Source organism: Triticum aestivum, chromosome 2A, assembly GCF_018294505.1.
Source record: "Triticum aestivum cultivar Chinese Spring chromosome 2A, IWGSC CS RefSeq v2.1, whole genome shotgun sequence".
NCBI classification, from domain to species: domain Eukaryota; kingdom Viridiplantae; phylum Streptophyta; class Magnoliopsida; order Poales; family Poaceae; genus Triticum; species Triticum aestivum.
The window spans coordinates 720,565,907-720,575,899 of NC_057797.1; positions in this window are offsets into that span (position 1 = coordinate 720,565,907).

The window sequence follows — 9,993 nt, forward strand, 5'->3', positions numbered from 1 at the left end:
GCCATTAGAATGTTTTTTTGATAGCAATGGCGCACCCCCGAGCGGTGCGCCATAAGTAATGTTTTTTTTGCAATGCAATGGCGCACCAGCCAGCGGTGCGCCATAAGTAAAATTTTTATTATTTTTTGTTGTATCCAATAATTTTTTAGAAAATGCATATGAATATGAAACAATAATGATTTTTTTATAAAAACAGTAATAATTTTTAAAAAAATATCATCAAATTTGTTATTTGAAAATATAATCAAATTTGTTTTTTTTTGGATTTTTAGTTGCATTCATTTGTGACGGTGGAGCGGGGGAGGGTGCGGGTGGGATCGAGATGGAGGGGGATCGAGATCGAGATGGAGGGGGAATCGAGATCGAGATGGAGGGGGATCGAGATCAAGTGTCCTCATGAATTCAAAAAGTGCCCATGAAATACAATCGAGAAATGAAGACTACGATTTAAATACAATCGATCTTAGCTAGCTACCTGTTCACAATCTTCTTCCCCTTCTTTTTCGCAAATGGAGTTCTTCTGTGGAACGGACGTCCTTTAGGTAGGGTGGTCCTGCTTCTTCTTGTGGTGTGTGCTGCTACTTCATCGTCGTCGTCATGTTCGATCTTTGGGTCGCCGTACTTGTCGAAGTCTTGCTCATTGGCTACTCCATCCATTCCGATGATCTTCCTTTTACCTCTCCTCACGGCAACACGACTGGGCTTTGACGGGTCGGTAATGAAGAAGCATTGGTCCACTTGGGAAGCCAGTACCCATGGCTCATTTTTCGCGGTGATGTTTGCGCCCGCGGTCTTGGATTTGGCTTCGGGTATAACCATGGTGGTGAAATACCAGTCTTCTTTTAGGACACTCTTGGCCCATCTAACACGGAACATCGGGACCTTCTCTCCAGCGTAGCTCAGCTCCCAGATCTCCTCGATCCTTCTGTAGTATCTGTCCTTGTTGTTACCGGTGTAGGATTCCATCGTTACCCCGGAGTTCTGATAACCATCACTCTTCATGTCCTTGTTCTCGGTGTAGAATGTGTAGCCGTTGATATCGTACGCCTCATAGGTCATCAGGTTGAGCTCGGCGCCCTGTGACAAGGCGAATATGAGTTGTTCTTCCGCGGAAGAATCCTCATGTAAAGGGTACGACAGAAGCTTCTTCTTGAACCAACGCGTGAAACATGAGTTGTGCTCTTTGAGTATATCTCCGTCCGTCCTCTGTTGGCCTCGGTCATTGTACGTCTTCTCAATAAAGGTTTTGTGCTCTACCACCCAAGGATCGACCATGTCTATGTGTTGTAGCGCGACTAGGTTTGCTCTTTCAAAGTCGGCGAGTCGACCCTCGAAGTCGACATGCATTTTGTGGCGACCCTCACGGTGACCCCATCTAGCGAGACTGCCGAGGTGCCTGTTGACGGGCAGACCAACGGGGTTCTCGATGCCTAGATAATTCATGCAGTAGGAGATGCACTCTTCGGTCAGAAAGCCCCTGGCTATACTTCCCTCTAGACATGACATGTTGCGGACGTATCCTTTGATGACAGCATTCATCCTTTCGAACGGCATCATGCTGTGCAGGAACGTCGGCCCGAGTTGGATGATATCCTCCACGATATGGACCAGCAGATGCACTATAACATCGAAGAATGCGGGCCGGAAGTACATCTCAAGCTCGCATAGTATCACCACGATCTCTTCCTGTAGCCTTCTGAGTTGCCTCACGCCAATCAACTTCCGAGAGATGACGTCGAAAAAGTTGCATAGGCCAAATAGCGTTTCATGGATGTGCGCGTCCGTGATCCCACGGATTGCAACTAGAAGTATCTGCGTCATCAGCACGTGACAGTCGTGAGACTTCATCCCACTGAACTTCTGCTTCGCTGGGTCTAGGTATCTGCTTATCTTCCCCGTGTAACCGTAAGGAAGTTTTACTCCTAGGAGGAAGGTGAAAAACTGCTCGATCTCCTCCTGACTTAGAGTGAAGCACGCAGGAGGGTAGTCATTTCCGGTCTTCTTGGCCTTTTTGCCTTTGCGAGGACTTTTTGTGTCCTGCTTCGCCTCATCATCATCATCATCATCATCATCATCATCATTAGCGTGAAGCTCCTGCCTGATGCCCATTGATTTCAAGTCTGCCCTTGCTTTCGGCCCATCTTTGGTCCTCTCTGGCATGTTGAGCAGGGTACCAAGAAGACTCTCGCACACGTTCTTCATGATATGCATGACATCAAGGCTGTGAGGCACATGGTGGATCTTCCAGTACGGCAAGTCCCAGAAAACAGACCTCGTTTTCCATACCTTCAGCAGCGGCTCTGGCGCCTTTCGCTTCTTTCCCGGCTCTGGCGCCTTTTGCTTCTTTCCCGGCAGTGGGCAGTCTTTCCAATTTTTCAACAGCTCATCTATTTCCTCGCCGCTCCTCGTACACGGGCGTTTTCGGGGTTCGGTTTCACCATCGAACAGATCCTTGCGTTTCCTCCACGGGTCATTGTCGCGAAGCCACCTTCGATGTCCCATGAACACGGTTTTCAAAGACCCGGGATCTCTATCTAGCTGGCGATACGTTGTGTCATCCATGCACCTTACGCATCTAGAAAATCCGTGGACTACCTACCCCGCGAGATATCCATAACCGAGATAGTCGTGCACCGTCGTGAGCAGTGCGGCTCTCATAGGGAAATATTCTTTCTCTGCGGCGTCCCACGTATTGGCTGGCGTTTTCCACAGCGTGTCTAGCTCCTCCTTTAGCAGCCCCAGATACAGAATGATGTCGTTCCCTGGTTGTTTCGGCCCTTCAATTAGCATACTCATGTGAATGTACTTCCTCTTCATGCACAACCAGGGGGGAAGGTTGTACATCCACACAAACACAGGCCAGGTGCTATGTGTGCTTCTCTGGCTGCCAAACGCATTGACTCCATCGGTGCTCGCACCCAGCACGATGTTCCTTGGATCCTTCCCAAATTCTGGGTATTCGAAGTTCAACGCTTGCCACTGGCTCGCATCCTTAGGGTGACTCAGCATCTTGTCTTTTTTATTTATCTCCGGATCATTTCCGTCATCTTCCCTCTTCTTCTCCTCCCTATCCGCGTGCCAACGCAGGAGCTTTGCTACCTTAGGGTCCGCGAAATACCGCTGCAGACGAGGAGTGATCGGAAAGTACCACACCGATTTTCGAGGAGCTTTCTTCCTCTTCTTGTATCGAGTGACGCCGCACACCGGACATATGGTAGACTCCGCGTGCTCGTCCTGATAAATGATACAATTGTTCATGCACACATGGTATTTCACATGTGGTAAATCCAGAGGACACACGATTTTCTTCGCCTCCTCGAAACTGGTCGGGCACTTGTTCCCCTTGGGAAGACGTTCGTGCCAGAATGACATGTTCTCGTCGAAGCATGCATCGGTCATTTTGTGTTTTACCTTCATCTCCAGAGCCATGAGCGTTACTTTCAGGCGGGTATCCTCGGGCCTGCATCCTTCATACAATGGAGTAACCGCGTCTATCTCCAGTTGATCCAGCTTGGCTTTCTCTCGGGCGGCAGCTCTTGCGTTATCCGTCTGCTTGAGAAGCAGCTCTTGAATATGAGGGTCCTGCACCCAGCCTCCATCATCGTCTGCTCCGGCATCTTCATCTTCATGATCATGCCCTTCGTCTTGATCTTCCTCATCATCATGTATGACATCTTCTACATGATGACTGTGTATAGCATCACCGTCGTGATCATGTCCTGGAGATTCTTCGTCTTCTCGCCCGCCCTCGCAGCGGTGGTACTTGTCTTGTTGCCCTTCCTCATTTCTTGCCCGGCCCCCATGGACGACTTCATAGTCATCTTCATCACCTTGCCACCGATAGCCATCCATGAAAGCACGCAAGAGCAGGTGGTCCCGCACCTACCCGGAATCCGGGTCCGCAATAAGACTCTTCAGCTTGCATCTTCGACACGGACATCTTATCTCTGTCTCGTTCTTTTGAAGCATCTCGGCCTTCGCGGAGCTCAAAAACCTATTCACGATGCCTTCAGTCATCGTGCGGACCATGGTCGCCTGCGGGGTAGAGCAAAATGATATTTTAGAACCAAGAAAAATTTTGGCATGACCTTTCCTAAAAATAGGACCAAAAAGAATGCATAGTGCCAAAATTCTCACCGAAACGGAAATGAATCAAAACATTCCGGCAAAATATTGGCAACTATCGCATTTCAAATACCAGTACCTTCAAACACAAACATATATGCAACACCACAAACACATGCAACACCACAAAAATACATAGATGTAGCTAGGCCACAAAAAGTGCATGTGCATGTTGTTGGAGCGAGCTAGGGAGAAAAAAACTAGATCTACATCATGAAGATAGCTTTCCCCTTACTTACCTATCAAAAAAGGTAATTTCACCACTTAATTTTGATGAATCTATGGTGGAAATGACGTGAGGAGGAGGAGATGGCCGAAAGCTTGGAGAAGGAGGTGGAGGGAATGAAGTGGGGAAAGTGAGTAGGTAGGTGTGGGGCTGTCCAAAATATCTTGTTGGGGTCCCAGGTTACTAATGGCGCACCACCAGCAAATGCGCCATTAGTAACCCTGATTACTAATGGCGCACCTGCAGGTGGTGCGCCATTAGTAGTTTTGCGAAAAAGTAATATATATATATATACTAATGGCCCACTGGGTAATAGTGCACCATTACTAGTTTAAACTAGTAATGGCGCACTGTGAAACGATGCGCCATTAGTAGTTTTTCAAAAAAAGAATAATTTTTTTACAGTAATGGCGCACTGTCTGCTTGGTGCGCCATTACTACTTAGAACTAGTAACGACGCACTTCGACCTGATGCACCATTAGTATGTATGGAAAAATGGAAAAAAAATATAATTTAATACTAGTGGTGCACCCTGTTTCTGGTGCGCCATTAGTGTCTTCCACACTAATGGCGCATCACCAACCGGTGCGCCATTAGTATATAGTAGTGGCGCACTGCTTGCATGGTGCGCCATTAGTATCAATCCTATCTATAGCCCTTTTCCTAGTAGTGCTATTGTCCTCCTGCAAGACTTTTTGCTAGGGCTCCAAAGCTAAAGTTCTCAAATGCTTCACTTCGACTTATTGCTTCTAAGCCACCCTTGAAGATGTGCGTGGCTAAGAAAGCTTAACTCTCCTTTGCAGGGAAGGGTCTCCAGCAGAAAACCAAAATCATTTGACGCTATTGCTGGGGACCTTAAACATCTTGTAGGGCACAAGATCAAATGCCCGAATGGTCTTATTATGTACTTTGTTCCTGAATCGCTTGCTACTCGCCCTATCAGTCCAAATCTCGATCTAAGCTTTCATAACCCACTGGTTCGTCAAATGTTTTTGCTTCACAATTCTCTTCGTGAAGCCTACCCCCCTAACTGCACTATAGGGTACGACACCAGCAGCTTCAGAATGGATTATTGATAGTGGGTGTACCAATCACATGACTGGCAAGAGAAGCCTTCTTATGGACTCAACCTTACGTCCATCCGACAAGAGTCACATCACATTTGCTGACACTGGTAAAAGTAAGGTATTGGGTCTAGGTAGAGTTGCAATCTCAAAGGATCAACACATGGATAAAGTCATGCTTGTTGAATCCCTTGGTTTCAACTTAATGTCTGTCTCAATGCTTTGCGATTTAAACATGATCGTGATGTTTGGAAAATATTGTTGCCTTGTTCTAATGGAATCTGACAAGTCTCTAGTGTTTGAAGGGTATAGGAAAGATGTTTTGTACGTGGTAGATTTCTCAGCAGGACCATAGCTGGCCGTATGTCTTCTGGCAAAAGCTTCAGGATGCTGGCTCTGGCATCGGAGGCTAGGGCATGCTGGCATGAGGAACCTCCACACCCTTGTAAAGAAAAAGCATGTCATAGGCATCGAGGGCGTCAAGTTCAAGAAAGATCACTTATGCGGTGCCTATGAAGCAGGAAAGATGACGAGGGCCAAGCATCCCTCGAAGACAATCATGACAACAACTCGACCCTTCGAACTGCTCCACATGGATCTTTTCGGTCCCACTCATTAATCAACTCTTACTACTACTGCTTGTCTCTATGGCTTTGTCATTGTTGATGATTATTCGAGATATACTTGGGTGCACATAATCCTCTACAAGACTGAAGTGCAGGATGTCTTCAGACGCTTCGCCAATCGAGCAATGAACAACTATGGTGCCAAGATAAAGCACATCAGAAGTGACAATGGCACTGAATTCAAGAACACTGGCCTTGATACATATCTTGATACTTTGGGCATCACACATGAATTCTCAGCTCTGTACACGCCACAGCAGAATGGCATCGTCGAACGCAAGAACAGAACACTCATTGAGATGGCCCGAACGATGCTTGATGAATACAAGACTCCAAGAAAATTCTGGCCTGAAGCCATTGATACTACATGCCATACAATCAACCATGTTTATCTTCACAAGCTTCTGAACAAGACATCTTATGAGCTCCTTACTGGCAAGAAGCTAAATGTCAGTTACTTCAGAGTATTTGGCGCCAGGTGCTGGATCAAGGATCCACATCACACATCAAAATTTGCACCTAAAGCACATGAGGGTTTTATGCTTGGATATGGAAGGGATTCGCACTCCTATAGAATCTTCAATCTCTTTCATTATAAAGTGGTTGAAACAATGGATGTGCGGTTCGATGAGACTAATGGTTCACAAAGAGAGCACCTACCAAATGTGCTAGATGAAGTTCCATCTAGTGAATCAATCAAACTTATGGGAACTGGAGAAATCATACCCTCTGAAGCTCAACCTGAAGAGGAACTTATCATCTCCGCACCTAATCAACCTGAAGACAATGCTCATCCTGAAGACAATCCCTCTAACAATGACAATGATCAGCAAGAGCAAAATCTTCGCCCTATACATCCTCGTGTTGCCAATGAAGTGCAGATTGAGAGAATAATTGATAGCATCAATGCACCCGGTCCGCTCACTCGTTCAAGGTCAACACAACTAGCAAATTTCTATGGGCACTTCACATTCGTCTCAATAACAGAACCCAAGAAAGCTGAAGAATCCTTCATGGAACCTGAATGGATTCAAGCTATGCAAGAAGAGCTTCAACAGTTTGAGCTAAATAATGTATGGGAACTGGTTAAGCGTCCTGATCCTCGGAAGCACAATATAATAGGCACCAAATGGATATACCGCAACAAGCAAGATGAGCATGGTCAAGTTGTCAGAAACAAAACTCGTCTCGTTGCTCAAGGATATACTCAAGTGGAAGGGATTGACTTCGATGAAACATTTGCTCCCGTGGCTCGACTTGAAGCCATACGCATACTGCTGGCCTATGCAAATCATCATAACATACTTCTATATCAAATGGATGTGAAGAGCGCTTTTCTCAATGGCAAGATTGAAGAAGAAGTGTATGTTGCACAACCGCCTGGCTTTGAAGATCCAAAGCATCCTGACATGGTATACAAACTCAACAAGGCACTGTATGGCCTCAAACAAGCCCCTCGGGCTTGGTATGACACACTCAAATACTTCCTGAAAAGCAAAGGCTTCACACCTGGTTCCCTCGACCCCGCTCTCTTCACGAAGACATATGATGGTGAACTGTTTGTGTGCCAAATATATGTGGATGACATTATCTTCGGCTGCACCAATCAGAAATACAGTGAAGAGTTATGATGCAAGAGCAATACCAGATGTCCATGATGGGAGAGCTGAAGTTCTTCCTTGGTCTTCAAATACGACAGCAACGCAACGGCATCTTTATATCTCAAGAGAAGTATCTCAAAGATTGCCTGAAGAAGTTTGGTATGCAAGACTGCAAAGGCTTCACGATGCCAATGTCAGCCAAACATCATCTGGGTCCCAACGACAATGGTAAAGAGTTCGATCAAAAGGTATACCGCTCCATGATTGGTTCTTTACTTTATCTATGTGCATCTAGGCCAGATATTATGCTTAGTGTTTGCATGTGTGCTCCATTCCAAGCGGCACCAAAGGAATCGCATCACTTAGCTGTGAAGCGAATTCTTTGATATTTGGCTTACACCCCAACTCTAGGATTATGGTATCCAAAGGGCTCAGAGTTTGATCTAGTTGAATTCTCGGATGTTGATTATGCTGGTGACAAGGTTGATCGCAAGTCTACATCAGGCACATGTCATTTTCTGGGATGATCACTTGTATGTTGGTCTTCAAAGAAGCAGAAATGTGTATCTCTCTCCACTGCTGAATCTGAATACATTGCTGCTGGATCTTACTGCGCTTAGCTTTTGTGGATGAAGCAAACACTCAAAGACTATGGCATTCATCTGAAGCAAGTGCCACTCTACTGCGACAATGAAAGCACCATCAAGATTGCCAACAACCCAGTTCAGCACTCGAAGACAAAGCACATTGAGATTCGTCATCACTTTCTCAGAGATCATGTTGTGAAGGAAGATATTTATATCATACACGTCAACACTGAAGAGCAATTAGCAGATATCTTCACCAAGCCCTTGGATGAGAAGAGATTTTGCAAGTTACGGTGTGAGCTAAATATCTTGGAATCCTCAAATGTCATGTGATCAGGCACAAATCCTAACACTTATGCATATTGATGACTTAGATGTGCAACACACGAAGCAAAGTATATCTTCAATCAATGAAGACATGCATTCTAAGTGTGAATACATTAATGAGGAATTTTACCTCGGAGCGCCACGATAATTGTGCGCCGTGTCTAGGTCTAACACTTCCTATACGGTGGGTAACGCCACCACCAAATGTTCTGTTTGAAGTGTTTCACTCATGGCGTTACATTTTCTATGTCTTCACATTTGGTTTCGCTTCAATCTCAACATGTCTTCATGATTATCTTCACTATGTTGATTATATATATATATATATATATATATATATATATATATGCTAGTGTTCTGTCCTCTACAGCATTCACTTATAGCTATGTCTTCTTGTTGAATCTTTTGAACTAAGTGAATGTGATCGGACCCTAACCTCTCTATGCTTTCTATCTCAAACTCTATCTCTCCAAATCATATGCATTCTCTTGAAGCTGTCAAATGTCTTCTCTGCGTCCTTGTCAGCAGAAGATACAGAGACAAACATTAAGTCCGCTTTCAATGCTAATTCCTTCACCTGAAACCCGGAGAAGTGGGAATGACCACCCGACAATCCAGGCATGTGTGGGACGTGGAACAACCTCCGATATGCTGCACGATGGCCACGTGTTCCTCAGATGTGAATCGCTAGGGGCACCTGTGTAATAACACTGAGCCGCCCCTGTCCCTATAAATACACACCACACCACAGTCATTATCTCTTCTTCCACTCTCGCACGAACCCTAGCGCCACCGCTAGCCCTCGACGACACCAACGACGAAGCGCTTAGCTGCCGCAACCTCTCCGACGCCGTCCTCACGCCGACTGCGGACATCGTCTTCTCCGCCGTCGCCGTAGGTGTCCTCCGTCGCCAAGTTAGGGCACGACCAATCGAACTGCTCGGCCTGTTCTTCTACTCCGTCTAGTAGTTCCTTGTGTGGTAAATAGAAACCTCCTTTTTACGGCCCCTTTGATCCTACAGATTCGTCACTTTCTACCACAAGTAGTTTCTGTTCACACATGTTGGATCCACTTCACACTGCATCTCATATTATGCCTAGTATGTTCACTTATGCTTCACAAAGTAGTTAGATTCCTCACTTGTACTGATCTCTGGATTCGTACAAATCTGGAACCAACTCCTTATCTATGAGTGAATGTCTTCGCACGATGAGGTCAATGTCTTCTAAACTGATTTATCTTCAAAAATCTTCTGAGAATGCATATGACCTCTTCCCCTTCCCTCGCACCTTAATGCTGTCACGGGTACATGTCCGTGGGAGAATCCCTTGGTTCTCATAGTCTGCATTCATTTGTAGAATTCTTACAACATCATATAAATTCTCCCGAAGCCAGTTCCTATTTGTCCAGCAAGCGAAAGCCTCTGAAGCCTTTG